Genomic DNA, 15890 nt, shown 5'->3' on the forward strand with positions numbered 1-15890 from the left:
CTAAAAATAAAGGCTTTTCTTTGTAAAGTATAGAAAAAAAAGGTCTCCTTGAACAGCAGAGCCGTTCCATAATGAATATAATTATAAATTTTTGAATAAGATTATTTGATTATTATTGTCTTTTGCTTTTGATCTTGATACCAGTAGTGACGGTATTTTTATCCCTATTGTGAAACTAATCAATTTTGCAGTTTTATGGATATTAACCACTGGTCTTCAGAATATGTTTTCACTTTCTATCGCTATTGTAAAACTAACTGATATTGCAGTTCTATAGCTAATATTGACAAATGGTTCATTGAATCATTTTGATTTAGAACAGTTTTTTGCACTAGACGAAATATTCATGTCAAGATCATATATCATTTTTTTTTTGTTCTGTTTAAATAATTTATTGTTTTTTTCTCTGCTTGGTATAAAAGTTTTTTTTTAATTAAAACTAAAAGAAGGCATGACGAACAGAACTAAAGAGGTAACTCGAGAATCGCAGAGGAAGAAAGTCAAGCAAACGGGAGTTCTAATTAGCGAGCTGAAAGGCCAGAACTTGAAAGAACTTTTTCTTTTTCCTCTCTCTATCTCTCTCTCTCTCTCTCTCTCTCTCTCTCTCTCTCTCTCTCTCTCTCTCTTCTCTCTCTCTCTCTCTCTCTCTCTAGATAGTTTGGACAAAACCGCTAATTAAAAGCGATAACTTCAGGAAGACTTTGGGGTCTTCAAGGAACCTGATATTTTTGCGCGGATCGATTCGTCAGTTGCAAACGGAAATCTTGAAATCTTGGTTTAGTGATTATTTAGGGAAAAGTATTTTCGATAAATTTGCTTATTTTTTTTTTACGAAGCGTTAAGGCGGTTTTTAATACCATATCCTAATTCCTTTTGTCCTTTCGATTGCAAGTAATTATCAAGAATTTTTTGTTTCGTATCCAGTTACAAAAATTAAGGGATACCTTATACTGGGAAAATATAGGAACGAAGGTAAAATAGAACCGTGCATTCTCAAAAGTGTTTTTAGATAACAAAATGAGTCTGAGGCATCGTCCTTCTTGCTTTCCACGGGGCCACCCATGATAATAATAATAATAATAATAATAATAATAATAATAATAATAATAATAATAATAATAATAATAATAATAATAAAAACATTGATTCATCAGTTCACTTACTCCTACATTTTACTACTTCATCCACTGCCTTTATATTCTTATCCTACAATGCAAGTATGTGTCTGACGACATATCCATTGAGCATACACTTTGTGCCTGTCGTCTGTATGACCTGTTTTGTTTCTCACGATGTGTCATATCAAAATCAGTCAGATTCGTCTCATAATCAGCAGCGATTAAAATCACCGGTCGTTATTTAATATTCAAAAGGCGTATACTACATCCAATTTGGAACTACGCAAAGGCCATTACTCTCATTATTTTAGCGACAAGCAGAAGGATTATCATCGCTTCGTTGAATTCATACTCAACAGATTTTCCTTCATTAATCAAACGTAAAAAAATATGAAGAGACTTAGTTGATCTTAAAGTCTTCTCTAATATTTCATAATAAATAATTACTGTTTTTGAGTAGCCTGCAACTAATGCAAGATATATAAATTGTCAGTTTAGAGGGATTATGCTTATGTAAGGAAATGCCTATGTATACTGAGTTGATGTATACTGTAACCATATTGTAAATATTGTGATTGTAAATAATGTAAGTTTAATCCTTTCATTAAAAATTAAAAAAATGAATATTTCATAATTTATTGTCGAATGGTCTCGTTCAAGATGACAACTACCCAACCGCTATGTTCCCCGCTCTTGTCGTTCTCTGGGCAGTAGCGACTTTACCTCTGGGAAGGGTGGAGCTAGGCTCGGTTTAGTGCTACGAAGACTCGACTGGAAGACTGAAGAAGGAATGCTAATGCTGGGTTAAGTAAGGTGTGTACTTGAATTCTCTTGTTAAATGTTTTTGGGTTGATTTTTTTTTATCTCAGAAATTTGTTCTGAGTGCCGTTCGTATCGCGTTATGGTTATTTTAACTGAGAATTCCGTTTGTTTTCCGGTGATTATTTTAGGTGAGTACTTTGATGCCTTTTATTATGTGTTAGGCTGATTTTTACTTTTGAGTTAATTTTTTCATTATTGCGTTAAGGTCATTTATTTTAGGTGTCTCACGCTTAGGCCTGTGGTTCCCCTCTTTTTTTTTTTTTTTTTTTTTTTTACCTCCCTTGAAAATTTGTGGGTGATAAATTTACTCGGTGATACTGGAGTTTGTCTTCTTAATGTATTTACTGAGTAGTTCATACAAAAGCAGTTTAAGTTTTATGTTTCGACGGTTATGCAGTTGGGGCATCCGTTCAGAATTTGATTGTTCCAGTGTATTGTGGCAATGGTTGTCTATATTCCGGGCTGTCACATTTGGAACCCACTTGGTAGCCTGATTAGCTGTTCTGATGTACCATAACATATCATTATACCTTGCTTCTGCAGGCTCTGATTCTGATGAAGATAACCTAAGGTTTATTGAAGGTTTGGTCGTATTCAGGATTTGAAAATGATTGTTTTTTAGTGTTTTGAAAGTGTCTGACGTCTAGGCCTAGTTTTAGAGGTACTGGCCCTTTTCTTAACCTATAGTTATGGGATCCACAATGGGAAATGAGGGTTTTTGGGTTGAAAAAATATAATGAAATGCGAGGATGTATTATAACACGCCCATGTTACCTCTGCAAATTCTGATTGTGATTAATCTAAGTTTAGGTTTTTTATTTTGTGACATCATACACTAGTTACAGAAGGTTGACTTCGTACACTAGGTAAGGAAGCACCTTATAACCTAGGTTGTGTTAGTGGGGATCAGGTAAGGGTTTGTGGCCGTAGGTTAGGTAAAGTTAGGTTAGTAACAGCCTTGTCATTTTAAGTTCAGTGCTTTTGGATAGGTTAGTTAAGGACCCTGGGAGGACAAAGGTTCCCCCTCACCCTTCAGCGCAACCAAAGATGTTGGCCTTCGTCCTTCCATTGCCCTTTGTTGGGTTAGGTTAATTGCAACCTTTATTTATCGTAGTTTACAATGCTGGAGGTTAGGCTAGGTTAGGTTAAGTGGGGAGGGATCAGCAGGCAAGGCCCCGGTGCCCTAGGTTATGTTAGGTGTGGTTAAGTAAGGCTGCAACTCTTATTATTTGTATTTACTGTGCCCTAGGCAAAGCTGGTTAGGGAGTCAGCCAATCATAGACACAGCACCCTTGGTTAGCTTAGGTTTAGTTGCAAACCTATTTAATTTTACATTGCCCTAGGCAAGGTTGGTTAGAGAGTCAGTCAGTCATAAACCCAGTACCCTAGGTTAGCTTAGGTTTAGTTGCAACCTATTTAAATTTACAGTGCCCTAGGCAAGGTTGGTTAGGGAGTCAGTCAGCCATGGACCCAGCACCCAAGGTTAGCTTAGGTTTAGTTGCAAACCTATTTAAATTTACAGTACCCTAGGCAAGGTTGGTTAGGGAGTCAGTCAGCCATGGACCCAGCACCCAAGGTTAGCTTAGGTTTAGTTGCAAACCTATTTAAATTTACAGTACCCTAGGCAAGGTTGGTTAGGAGTCAGTCAGCCATGGACCCAGCACCCAAGGTTAGCTTAGGTTTAGTTGCAAACCTATTTAAATTTACAGTACCCTAGGCAAGGTTGGTTAGGAGTCAGTCAGCCATGGACCCAGCACCCAAGGTTAGCTTAGGTTTAGTTGCAAACCTATTTAAATTTACAGTACCCTAGGCAAGGTTGGTTAGGAGTCAGTCAGCCATGGACCCAGCACCCAAGGTTAGCTTAGGTTTAGTTGCAAACCTATTTAAATTTACAGTACCCTAGGCAAGGTTGGTTAGGGAGTCAGTCAGCCATGGACCCAGCACCCAAAGGTTAGCTTAGGTTTAGTTGCAAACCTATTTAAATTTACAGTGCCCTAGGCAAGGTTGGTTAGGGAGTCAGTCAGTCATAGACCTGGCACCCTAGGTTAGCTTAGGTTTAGTTGCAAACCTATTTAAATTTTTAGTGCCCTAGGCAAGGTTGGTTAGGGAGTCAGTCAGCCATGGACCTAGCACCCAAGGTTAGCTTAGGTTTAATTGCAAACCTATTTAAATTTACAGTGCCCTAGGCAAGGTTGGTTAGGGAGTTAGTCAATCATGGACCCAGCACCCTACATTAGCTTAGGTTTAGTTGCAAACCTATTTAAATTTACAGTACCCTAGGCAAGGTCAGATGGGTCTGGTAGGGGGTGCTTCCTTCCCAGCCAGGCAAGAAATCAATGCCTAGGTTAGCTCAGGCTACGGTAATTCTAAGCCGGCTGTCCGCGGCGAGCTAGACTATGGCAATTGACGTTTTTCTATGTTATTTTACTTGCTTTACAAGAATTTAAAGTAATATTTTGTCGGCCGGCTGTAACCAAGCTGCCATTGAACTTTGAAGACTACGCGACTTGAATTGCCTAACACAGGGTAGGTCTAAGCCAGCATTCCGCGGCAAGCCCCCCACCCCTCCATAGCTAATACGGCAAAATTGTAACCAGTAAAACCCCTAAAAATACCAACATAACGTACCCTGGAGGTGTTTACTGGTTACAATTTTGCCGTATTAGCTATGGAGGTGGGGGGAAGGGCTTGCTGCGGAATGCTGGCTTAGACCTACCCTGCGTTAGGTAATTCAAGTCGTGTAGTCTTCAAAGGTCAATCACAGTTTAGTTACAACCGGGCGACAAAATATTACTTTAAATTCTTGTAAAGCAAGTAAAATAACATAGAAAAACGCCAATTGCCATAGTCTAGCTCACTGCGGACAGTCGGCTTAGAATTACCCAGGCTACGTGTATTCTTGCATTTAAATCATTTGAGTTTTCTACCACCTAAAAACCCAGTGTTCAGTGTTTCCAGTGGTCCTCCATCAAAACACTCTAAAACATAGGTTTAAAGTGGATGTCGTTTAGAATGGTTGAGATGCTTGTAGTTCACGTGCCACATGGTAACCTTTGTGCTATTTCACGTGTTTTCAGTGAGGTACTACTTTGGCAGCTGTTCCACCAGAATAAGCTTAATGATTTTGGTTTAATATTGATGTGCCATCGTGTTGAGTTCAAGTGTAGATATCTTGAATAGTTCTAATCAGACTTATAATGGAAACAACAAAATTTTAATAAGTTGTCATCCAGATTTTTGGTAGACGCAAAGAAATCATATATAGTTTTATTGCCCTGTAAGAATTTTGAAGGGTTAAATGGCATTAAAAGGAAGCACATATTTTACAGTTCTAACCTACGTGAAGATTTAGACTTGATATACAGGGATCCCACCATAATTGTTAGATACAGGGACTTTGGAAATAGTATTTTGCAATGTTTATTGCAAGCTGTAATAGAAAAAGTACTAGCATAGAATATTTCAGTCACAGAATAGAAACGTAGGTACAAACTCTTTCCCAGGATTGCTTAAGCCATCATGGCGTAATGACGTTAGATAGGTATTTTGACCCAGGCTGTTTTTGACTAGCATTTCATTAGATAACTTAAATGGGTTAAGCTGCATGACCTTTACACTATTAACACCTTAGCAAGTAGTATTACCACTTGAATTTCGCAGCCCCCAGCTTTGTTTTAGAAACTTAAAAAGCATTGACACCATAATTCTATCGATTTTTTGTGTGCATTGAGTATGAGAGGGTCGTTTAATGTTGCTACTTTATGAATCCCATAAAGTTCTTGGGAAGGGGATCAATTCAAGTCTCAGGTCTCTTAAACTGAATATTACTGCAGCAGCTTAGTTATTTAATCAGAAATGTAACTTCCTAATGAATAATGATTGGCCTCATGGGAATAACTGGCTCATGAACCAGATTCCTGCAGATAGTACGATATGGTTTTTGTCGTTCATTCTTTAGAAAGTTAATGTAATGTTTAGAGAATTAGCTTTCGAATACTTATCCAGTTCTGCCAATGAATGATACCTAGTGCTTTTTGAAAGGCAATGCCAACTGGATTTTTATGTTTTCAAGCTTTTACTTGGTTGTAGAAAATTATTAGAGTATTTTTTTGTAAACCCCAGTTATTGAGAAATCGAAAAACGTAATTTTTATATTCTCTTTCAGGAGCAGCTTGAACTTCTGTCTCATGTGAAGTTTACCTGGACTAGGAGCTTTTGGTGAACCGGTTATAATTGTACCATAATTAATAGTGAGAACGAGTTGGGTTTAATTCTGCAGTCACCTACCGTAAAACGCTGATTAAAATTCTGCTGCCATTTCTTGAAAAAAGAAATATGACAGGAAACCAGCTGGACCTTTTTTTAAGGTAAGAGTAAGAGTTGAATGGCTTTCTAAAAAAAAAAAAAAAGATAAATGGACACAGGACTGTTTGAGTAGTAGCGATATTTTTTTTTCATTTTTTAATAAAAACGACCAAGTTTTCAAGATTGTCATGTATATAGGTTATATAATTCTAATGAAAAGTGGAGCATGTTAAATTCCTTATTAAATTTTATAGCAGAATTAGTGAATTATTTTAGAACAGTTGGGAAGAAGAAACTAACATGCGGGACAAATTTTTTCAAAGGAAATTTAACAACCTTTGGAGTTGTATCTCTTTGTAGGCTACATATTGATCTTTCTATAGTTTAGAATATAAAGCCACTATTTTTGCTATAACAATTCACATAGAATTTTGAACTGAAAAGATATGAACAGTAAAGTTAATGTCGCCTTAAATTTTGAACTGAAAAGATATTATGAACAGTAAAGTTAATGTCTTCTTGTTTTACAGGGTTGAAATGGTACATAACTGCGAAGGAAATAGTTTATGGTCTTCTCTCAACACGAAGATGTATTGCAGATATTCGTAATTCCCCGAAACACACTGAATTATAATCCATGTTGGGTTCTTAGTGATGCCTGACTGAAGATCTGCCGCAGATAATCTAAACTGTATATTACAGTACTTGGAAGAAATGTAAAACTTAAATTATGGCGTTGATTGTACAACACACTAATTGAAGACTTGATTTGACATAACTACATTGTCAGTCTATGAATAGACTTGGCTATTACAATGCTGTTATGAAGAATTAGTAGCATTTAACATAATTTTTAACAGCGGTTATACTTGAATGTACTTTTGAACATTCTAGTTATTAAAGATGATTTAAATAGGTTTTATGATACTTATTCTTTGGATATATGCAACATAAAATTCATTCTTGGAACAAATACTGCCAAACGAGGTAATGCAATGTTTTCCCCTATACAGTTAGATTAAATTCTTGAAGCATAAATGAAATGTCTCTTCAGTGCTTCATTGTGGTAAAATAACAACCCCTAATGCTAACGCTTAGTTAATCCTAATTGTTGTCATTTTGTATTAACTTTTTCTAGCCAACCCTTTTATACCCAAAAGTTTCTTTAGTCACTAACTGACTTTTGCTCACGTCTGCTTCGTATTAAGATACTGAATGAAGATGGAAAAGGACTAACTAAATTTGCAGTAAATAACCAGAGTCAGTTCACCTTTAAAAACTAAAGTTTGACATTGTTTTGAATAAAAAAAAGTCTGAATCCTCGAACGTTAATACAAAGGGGTTAATTTTAGTGGATTTTCTAGTTCCTCAAATAGAATGACAAACATCTATCTGTTAAGTCAAAAGCAAGCTCAAAAATTACTTGATAGTTGCTTGATTATATACCAGATAACCTTTAGATGCCTAATTAACTGAAATTTAACTCTGAAGAGTTTTGTAGGCACTTTGTACTTAGAATGAACCAGATATGCATTTATAAGCTTGATTTATTTTGAGTGACTAGTTTTTGAAAGATTTTAGTCGGTTATTTGCATGAAAACAGGTCAATAGTACCTTGAATGATTGTGGAAATAGCAGTTTTTTTTAACTAGTCAATTCGAATCACTTTGTATTTCTGAATGATGCTGAATATTACTCCAGGTAATCTTAAGCATGTCTCCGTTTAGTGAGGAAATTGAACGTTTGAGAGTTAAAAAGACCTAAGGAATATGGATGAAGACAAGCATTTTACTAGTCTTTGCCAGTCGAGTTTCCATAGATTTTGTTTTCATCTAAAGAGCCCGGTGTCTGTTAACTGCTCTTAGACTTATGCTTTCTAAGATTTTGTACTGTACATTGCATTAAACTAGTTACCAAAATGTGCGGTAGACTTTGAAGCTGCTAATTTACATCAAGTTAAAGCCATTTGTTTATATGCATGTAAAACTCGTCAGCATTTACGGTTTCTCGCTATACCCTTGAGTCTTTGACCCACAGAATTGTCATTTAATTCTTGGCAGTATTGTAGAAGATAACCTATGATAAACATCCATGTTAATTAAGTCGAAAGCAAGCTCAAAAGTTACATGATAGTTTCAGACAGCCTTTAGAAGCCTAATTAACTGAAATTTAACCCCGAAGAGTTTTATAGAAACTTTGTAATTAGAACCAGTTGTGCGTGATGAATTATGCTTGATTAATTTTGAGTTCCTAGTTTTTGTTTAATAAGAAAAACTCAGTGTTTTGAATAAATGTGGAAATAACTTTAAATTAGTTATTTAGAAGCTGGTTATTTTCTGGTTATATTGTGAATGATGCTTCAAGTTACTCCAGGTAATATCGAGCATGTCTTTGTCAAGTGAGGAAATTGAACATTCAGGAGTAATCAGAACAAGTAATACATACAGAGGAGGGCAAATATTTTGCTTAGATGTTGCCAGTCGAGTTCCCATAGATTTTTTCATCAAGAGAGACCTGTGTCAGTTTCCTCAAACCTGACAGATTTCAATGTGCCATTTTTGTAAGGTTGTGTACTGTATATTAAGTCACCAAAATGTGCTACTGACTTTGAAGCTGTTCATTTACACCAAGTTTACAGCCATTTGTTCATGTAAATGTAAAACTTGCCTATATTTACAGTTTCTTGCTTTACCCCAGAATCTTTGTTCCACAGAACTTTAATTCTCAGCATTTTTGTATAGGATTGTTATGCCATAGTTCTAGACCACTCGTTAACCTTGTTAGTTTTCAGACTTTTTCGTCCATTATGACAAAGTGCTACACCATTAGTTCATTTGCCAAATAAAAGTTTCTAGGTTTGACTTTGAGCAAGCACAGAAAAAGACATCAAATACGAGCATAGGGATGCGGCTTTGTAAAGGCCCAAAGGTTTAAAACCTATTTAACTCTCTTGATCGTTAAATGGAAATGTTGGGTTAAAGGTTGTAAATTGTTTTTACCACTGGTATATTCTCTCTCTCTTTTTCTCTTTCTCTCTGAGTTCTTCACTGGAGGGGTGGGTAGAGTCTCTCTCTCTCTCTCTCTCTCTCTCTCTCTCTCTCAGTTCTTCACTGGGTGGGTGGGTAGAGCTCTCGGCTAGCACGCTGTCGGCCCAGCGTTCGACTCTGCGATCGGCCAATGAAGAATTAGAGGAATTTATTTCTGGTGAAAGAAATTCATTTCTCGCCATAATGCGGTTCGGATTCCACAATAAGCTGTAGGTCCCGTTGCTAGGTAACCAGTTGGTTCTTAGCCACGTAAAATCTAATCCTTCGGGCCAGCCCTAGGAGAGCTGGCAATCAGCTCAGTGGTCTGGTTAAACTAAGATATACTTAACTTTCTCTGTCTCTCTCAGAATGCCCCCTGTAATTATTATTGTATTTTTCAGTGAGCCCCAATAGGTTTGCATTCATCCTTCTCAGAAGTATTCTAGAAATTTAATATTCCAAAGTTCCTCGCCACTAGACTACCAAATGTGGAATAAAGATTCATTGTACCAAATGTGGAATAAAGATTCATTGCAAATGTAGAGTTTTACGTTTACAAAGTCTTCAAAATTCAGCCACATGTAGAACATGCCAAAGAATTGTTTAATGTACCCATATTTTCTCGTTGGTTCTCATGAGCGATAATTCATAACAATGACAGAACTGCTGTTAGAATTGTATACACTTTGACTGCTGGTTTTAAGCATTTTAAAAGTGTATGGAGTGAAATTTCCTGTTACTTCTGATTGCACTAAAAGGCTTTAGAGGTAGTGTAACCCATTTAGTTTAAAATAGTTTGCAGTCTTTGGTTTTACAAGTGAAAGCTTACGGTTAAGAGAAAATAGTCCTTGAAGGAAGTAAGGAATAGTTCTTAAATGTGAGTCCTAAAGGGGGTTTAATTCTTGAAGGAAATGTTTAAGGAATAGTAATTGAAGGTTAAAGAAAATGTGAAATAACCCTTTAAGAGTGCTTAAGATGAGGGAAGAATCTTTTTTCATGACTTTAATGTACAGCAATCAGTAGGGTGAATTTCAAGTGGCTAAAACCAGTAGCGTCATGACTGATATTTGAATGCCCGAGTCATTTTGTCATTTTAAGATTATTTTGCACTGATTTGTGAAACGTATGATAATGCGAATGTACAGCTTATTGTATTTTAGATGGTGGTTGCAAGTAGAACAAGAAGTCGTAGGAATGAATGTTACTAAGTAGAATAAGCTGTGATTGTAATATGAAATGCAGGTTATTTCACTCGGAAAATCCGAGATGAAAGACTTTTTATTCCAACAAGATTGTATAAATTTATGCAGATGAGAAATAAAATGAAAGTTAATTTTGCATTCTTTTATTTATCAGAACTCATGGTATACAAAATGGTGACAAGTAAAAGCAGTTAAAAAAAATAAAAATAAAACTCGACTGTAGCGAGTATTCTCCCCACTCTAACGTTTATATGACCGAGAAAACTCCCCATACGCCCCCCCCCCTCTCCCTCCCTCCACCCCCCATCTAACACCAGCAAATGCCTTCGTCCTGACCACAAAAACGGCCAGAGAGCTCACGAAGTTAAGGCTTGGCTTCTAACTAGCCACATATCCATTTAGACTGTCCTTTACTTCCATCATCCAGAGCTCGTTCACTCTTTCCCCTGATGGAATGAGAGCAGTGCTACAGGGTGTTTTATGAATATATGTACGCAGTCAAATGGTTGAATTGTAACCCTGTAATTCATTTTGGACCACCCTGTCCACTTCTCAGATCCAGCTGTCTGCTGGTAAGGTTTTTCCTGGCTACTTAAGCCATGTCAGTAATTGCCTTGAAATTTCCGTATAATCTAAAAAAACTGCGAATCCTCAAATTCTTAAATGTTAAAAGGCTCGAACTCCATTTCACGTATGGACGTTTGATCTACAGTACATAGAAACTTTGTAACTTGGGACTTACGATAAACAAAATCTGGCTTTATAAAAACAATGAAAATTCATTAAAAAAATGATTTATTGTAGAGATCTGAATGCCATACATGTGACAGGTTTCAGTTCCATCGTTATTTTTATAACAAACATGAAAACACCGCAGAATTAATGACAATAAATTGGTACCATATTTATTGAAACCTCATTTTCTGAAAGCTTCAAGCGGCAGAGAATACACAGAAAACGGATTTTCTCCCTCCAATAGGACTCACTGAAGAGAGAAAACGGCACGTTTTCTTTGCCTCTCTGAACGTCTGAAGTCCACACGAAGTTCAATATTTGAAGTCATATATGTCATGAAAGCGTTAGTAAGTAGTGTTCTCACCAAAATAAATTATTAAATATGTAAATAAAAAAAGAAGGAAAAGGAAAGCCCACCAAGGCCCTCCCCAGTCCCACCTGGTAACTGAACACTACACGAACTGTTTGCTCCTCTGGTTAGGCAAAGTTACCAGGCCCTTGAATGCTTTCCTTGTCCTTCTTTTTTTTTTAACATTTTATTGTAAATTTTACAGTTTATTGCAGAGATTGTGAATTAAAGACCCCAAGAACAGTATGACGATTTTGAAGTCTAGTGCTACAACAAGACTAAAGAACAGGAATTTTATATCTAGGTGGAAACAAATTAAAAAAAATTCTATTTTTGAAAATGGGTAAAATGAATTGGCTAAGTCTAAAACGGGGGAAACTGGAAGGTCATTATAAAGTCCCAAGTGCATTTTCAGCACAATCCATTACTCTCAACACCTGAAGCCCTCTCAAAAGCAGACAAGATCCACAACTGACCAAGAGGCCTCTCGATCTACTCCCGTTTCATGTACGTGATTGAGTCGGGTAAAAGAGAAGAGACGTGCAAGACTACTGCCCTGACTACCAGATTCTTCTTCTCCCAGCAGATAGCCAGATCGGACCGGAGTACACATTCGCCTTGCGCGCGGACCACCAGATCACTTTAGCTTCATCTGCACAATAAGTTGTCGAATAGGAACCCTTTGGAAAGCAACGTGGAGAGACGAACTTAACATGAGACTTACTATATTACACACACACACACACACACACACACACACACACACACACACACACACACACACACACACACACACATATATATATATATATATATATATATATATATATATATATATATATAATATTATATAATGTGTGTGTGCGTGTGTGTGGTTGTCTAACTGTAACCAAATCAACAGCGCCTATAAAACACAGGACCTTGATTGACCAAGAAATGAACCTTTATTATGAATCATTCGGAAAACCAAGTTCAATAATGAACAAACCACCAGTCAGCACAGTATAATACACAGTGACTTAGGAAAGCAAGATACTTTACTCTGTTCGTCATTTGTTTCGTAATGGTGTCATGTAACGAGCACGACCATGCTATGTGCCATATCTAATTTTGGCGCAGAGAAAAAAATTAAATTTAATCTTACCTGATTCTTTAGATGAGCGAGAGAAATAGATAAGATTCAAAGTTATTCTTGACTGAAAATCTATACAAAAGCCAGAAATATGAAATACCTGAAATAATTTTTTAAAATGACTGCCACAATAAAAAAAAACCATACTTGGAATTTTCCGTAAACAAAAATGTTTCCGTATTTATTCAAGGCGTGCTTCGTAAGTTTAAGTAAAAATATCGGAAATTTTGCTACATAAATCTGAATTATTCAGTCCAGTGAAATATTCGATTTTTTTTTTTTATTCTTAGGACAACTGTATTCAGTACGAAGGAATTAATTTAAACGCATTGCTTCAATGAAACGTAGCATTTCAATTCAGTATTTTACAAATCCAAATCTTTCCCTAATAATTTCTTCGTGATTTTAAGATTAAATGGATGGTTCTTATAATCGGTTGAGCATGGGTAGTTCTTATAATCGGTTCAGAGTGGATGGTTCTTATAATCGGTTCAGCATGGATGGTTCTTGTAATCGGTTCAGCAAACCAGAGAATTTATACCCAAAGATCTGCTATGGAATGACAAAAGAATTCACTCATTTATGACAGAATATGTTTAAATTGGAGTTTAAGAATTTAAACCCTTCAGTTGGAGATGTAGATGCATTTGACAAGAATGAAATAATCGGACTCATAACAATTTTCCAATAATAAAATACACGAAGAGCTTATAAGGATCAAGTCAAGATTAGCGATCCCACTCGCAGCACGGTTCGCTATTCTTTACAAGAAGATTATTGGGTTCGTTATTCTTTACACGGGAATAATAGGGTACAGTGTAGATGAATCACTGCTTCGCCGTGTTTAGAACTAGCCCTCATGTGGAATTGTAGTTCGGACCGGAAAAGGTTGGCCATTCTTTACAAGGGGATCATTGGGTTCGCTGTTCTTGACATGGAGATGTTGGGTTAGCTAACCTTGACGTGATCCGCTTATAAAGGTCGATGAGAGAGCTATGATCTTTAATTCAACAATTTCACTGCGATACTTTTAAAGATTTTAAACACCGAACAATTTTAAAACTGTTGGTGAGTGTAAAGTATTTAACAGAAAGTTAATCACTGACGTCAACATTTTAATGCGTATGGAAAAATTATTGTACGGAGACGTTAAGTCTGAAACCTGGAAGAGGGCTATATATTAATTATATATAGTAAATATTCAGAATTTATTCCTTTTTTCAGTATGCGAAATAAAGTTCTTCTCGGAGTTGTACAATTTGTGAAGCCCTTCCTAACCCGTGTCTAGTCACATATAAATCGCTGTTTAATTCCATAACCTTAGGTCGAGAAGCGTGTATTTTATGATTTTGAAGAAAATACTAGGAAGAGATAACTTACTGCCATCACATGCACCACTACCGGATCGGGGGTGGGGGGGAGGGGACCTGGGCACGTGGCCACCCCCCATGAGAAGTAATGACAAAATAATAATAGTGAAGATTTAGATAACATAAATGAGAAAAATAAAAATAGGAAAAAGAAAAAATCTATTATACAAATGTATACCATATATATACTGTATATAAATTATATATATATATATATATATATATATGTATATATATATATATATATATATATATATATATATATATATATATATATATATATATATATATATATATATATATATATATATATATATATATATATATATATATATATATATATATATATATATATATATATATATATATATATATATATATATATATATATATATATATATATATATATATATATATATATAGTATATATATATATATATATATATATATATATATATACAGTATATATATATATATATATATATATATATATATATATATATATATATATATATATATATATATATATATATATATATATATAGTATATATATATATATATATATATATATATATATATATATATATATATATATATATATATATATATATATATATATATATATATACACATATATATATATGCATGTATAATATGAAAACTGGTCCCCCACCCCCATGAAATTTTTCTGGATCCGCTAGTGGCATGAACATATAAAAAACAGACAGGAAAAATAATGAAATGTCTTCGTATGAAGCCATAAAGCATCTTTAAGCGGAAAATTACAATAATTAGAAAACCTAGTACAGAATACGCCGACTTCTAATGGCACTCACCACATCAGCAGAGTTCAAAACCCACACATTTCACAATTAACCTTTGACATTTCCGGCCAATTAGACTTACATCAAATCTCCATATATACCAAGACTTCATCAACACACTATACTGATGTGGAAGGGATAACTATTTAGAGAAAATACCCTGGACATTACTAATAAAAGCAGGAATTGTGCACGGAAATACATCAGCCATTATTATTAATAAAAGTAGGAATTTTGTACAACTACTGAAGGCTTGTCAGGATTTGTACGTGAATTCTGAAAATAGGACTAGGTTATTGAAAATGAGAGAGAGAGAGAGAGAGAGAGAGAGAGAGAGAGAGAGAGAGAGAGAGAGAGAGAGAGAGAGAGATAATGATCTGTTACCTAAGTTTTACTTGTTTATACTCAAACAGCTGAGAGAGAGAGAGAGAGAGAGAGAGAGAGAGAGAGAGAGAGAGAGAGAGAGAGAGAGAGTAGAATGATCTATTACTCAAGTTTTACTTATTTATTCTCAAACAGCTGAGAGAGAGAGAGAGAGAGAGAGAGAGAGAGAGAGAGAGAGAGAGAGAGAGAGAGAGAGAGAGAGAGAGAGATTTATTACCTAAGTTTTACTTGTTTATTCTCAAACAACTATGTCATATATCGGATGTTAATATTGCTCAAACCAAATACTTAGAACATTGACTCGAAATTTAGGGTAAGTAACTATACAAATGAAGTACAAAAATATGTGGGAACATATGAAGAATAAATGCCTTAATTAAGACGGGTAAGCAAATCGTCTAAGCGTTAAGAATCTCTTCATGCAAATCTTCAAGCAAATATTTATAAATCAACCTTTTAACGATTCACCACCATATATTAACTATCAAAGTACAAGTGAGTGTACTACCTAAGTACTTTGTGGAACTAGCTTATTTATTTCCACTGGTATCCTGTATCTAGTTCCGTGATGAAAGAAAAATGGGGGACATGGAGGACATTGATGAATTCGTAAATAGAGATA

At 35.3% G+C, this 15890-nt stretch overlaps 1 long non-coding RNA gene across 1 annotated transcript; it reads left to right on the top strand.

The window, feature by feature from the left end:
- Positions 1-1821: 1821 nt before the first annotated feature.
- LOC136826217 (uncharacterized) lies at positions 1822-10607 on the top strand. The gene is made up of 3 exons (XR_010849551.1): positions 1822-1931; positions 6106-6307; positions 6776-10607. It is a non-coding gene; the product is annotated as an uncharacterized lncRNA (long non-coding RNA).
- The last annotated feature ends 5283 nt before the right edge of the window (positions 10608-15890 follow it).

The sequence above is a fragment of the Macrobrachium rosenbergii genome, chromosome 40 (assembly GCF_040412425.1).
Source record: "Macrobrachium rosenbergii isolate ZJJX-2024 chromosome 40, ASM4041242v1, whole genome shotgun sequence".
Classification (NCBI taxonomy): Eukaryota; Metazoa; Arthropoda; class Malacostraca; order Decapoda; family Palaemonidae; genus Macrobrachium; species Macrobrachium rosenbergii.